Source organism: Engraulis encrasicolus, chromosome 3 (assembly GCF_034702125.1).
Source record: "Engraulis encrasicolus isolate BLACKSEA-1 chromosome 3, IST_EnEncr_1.0, whole genome shotgun sequence".
Lineage (NCBI taxonomy): Eukaryota > Metazoa > Chordata > Actinopteri > Clupeiformes > Engraulidae > Engraulis > Engraulis encrasicolus.
In genome coordinates, this window is record NC_085859.1 from 39,571,178 (window position 1) to 39,573,567 (window position 2,390).

Genomic DNA, 2,390 nt, shown 5'->3' on the forward strand with positions numbered 1-2,390 from the left:
AAGTCCCCAAAAGGTGGTTGTGCCTAGGCTGACAGCAAGGAAATGCTTATTTTATTCATGGAGGCAGGGCATCAGTGAAGCTTGAGGTCACAAGACAAGATGAGGACGGGTAGATAATGATATCGACCCATAATGGGCTCATGGTATGTTAAATCAACATATTCATGTTTCCCATGAATGGTGGTAGGAAGGCTGCTATCCTACTATTATGGAGGCCTAACTCATACTCGCTGATAGGCTTTTAGGAGCAAAATTGGGTACCTACTTTTACCAATAGATGCCAATTGGCCATTGATAGACAAGAAGGATCAGAAAGCGCGTAGAAAACACCTTGTAGTCTTATGCTCTACACTGGGTGCTTAATAACTTTGTCAATGAATGAACACAAATCTCAAAAATAAACGAATAAATTAAGCACTCATCAGATTCATACTGAAGAAGGGTGCAAGCCCAAAGCGTTTGTGAGGCGACTAAAAAAAGCAAAATGAAATCTGAGTGCTTCTTTAATCATTTATTTTCGACCACCGATAGACAACTCATTTTTCATCCGACTCATTTAGATTAGTGGATAAGAATCACATTTAACTGAAAGAAGATTTGCCCGCAAACAATCCGGAGGAAGTGTAATGGCCTTTCGTGGAAATTTGAAAGAAATGCTTACGTACGTTCGGTAAATGGCAACATTAAAATTGTTTCAAATCACCTTTTCCCTTGTGTTGAGGGAGACCTAATTTTGTTTGTCATGGCTTGATCGAAGCTGGCATTGTTTTGATTTCCACGTTAGTAACACTGTGGCTACACGTTTCTGTCGAAGGACAGTTTTCCGGAAAGAAACGTTTTGAAGTGGCAACAAAATGTTTACAGCAAGTGAAAACCAAGATTGCATTTCACAGCGTGGGAGATGATTTGGTAGAGTGAAAGTGAGAATACAAGTGTAACCACTTAAGCCCAGACATGGTTGTCACATTTTCAGAAACAATACGGATGACTCAACACCAACATGACTGTCTGATATGACGGTAAATGGACAGCTACTGTGGAGCTGAAACAGAAAGATACACTGTTGCTCATCTCAAGGCCTCGACATTTCTCAAATCTGTTACGTACCTAACTGGTGTGTGTGTGTGCAGTCAGTGTGTGTGTGTGTGTGTGTGTGTGTGTGTGTGTGTGTGTGTGTGTGTGTGTGTGTGTGTGTGTGTGTGTGTGTGTGTGTGTGTGTGTGTGTGTGTGTGTGTGTGTGTGTGTGTGTGTGTGATCATGCGTGCGTGCGTGTGTGTGTGTGTGTGTGTGTGTGTGTTTTTTTTCAGAAAGGTCAAGATCAAGATAAAGATAATGTCAAGATCAGGAATAAGACATATAGACAAAATCACACATTAGAACATAGAACACGTATGTCACTGTATTGTACCGTATAGTGTACTTAGGCTACTGAATTCATCCATGATCATGTGACACACGGCCCAGGGCTGACATGTTGCCATTTTGTTGTCATTTAATCACAGCAGTTCTAACAGAGCTAAAAGGATGTGACTGAATTGGTAAGTCAAAATCAACAATCTTCAAACTGTTTGTACTTAATTTCTGTTTTTCTTTTCTTTTTTTAAAGATATTTTTATAGGTTATTTGCCTTTATTGCAGATAGGACAGTGGAGAGTGACAGGAAATGAATGTGGAGAGAGATGGGGTAGGGTTGGGGAATGACCCTGCCTGGATTCAAGCCGGGGTCCCCATGGGCACGCAAGCCCAAATGTGGGGGGCTTAGCGCGCTGTGCCACAGCACCCCCGCTGTTTTTCTTTTCTGTTACTGTACTGTACTGCATTAGGTGACACATCTCAATACCCTTGTAATAAAAAAATAAATAAATAAATAAATAAATAGATAAATAAAATAAACTATGTAATACCCTAATGGTACAATTACACAATCACTGCCTGCTATGCAACAGTAAATGATTATTTTCCTCAAGCAACTCACTGAGACCGAAATGTGTCAAACAACAAAACATGGCTTGTTTTCATGCTATTGCCCAACTGACTGAACAAGCACGAGCTCGATCAACAGTGATTGTGTGATTGTGACATTGCTGGATTTACGGGCAAATTTCTTGAGTAACAACACATTTGTGTGTGTGTGCGAGCGCATGAATGCTTGTAGATGTGTGTGCCAATTCTACATCATAAAGTATTTCCATTGTATTTGTCCCACATGCAACTGTAAACCCAAATTAACAGGTGTGGAAATACTATGAAACATAGCCAAGCGAGCGAGAGAATAACAGTGTACCCTCTGTACGTGTGGGAGCAATAAAAGAAAAAGAAAGAAAGAAAGAAAGAAAGAGAGAGAGAGATAAACAACCCACTTCCAGGGCGGGGGAGTAACAGAAGAGTGG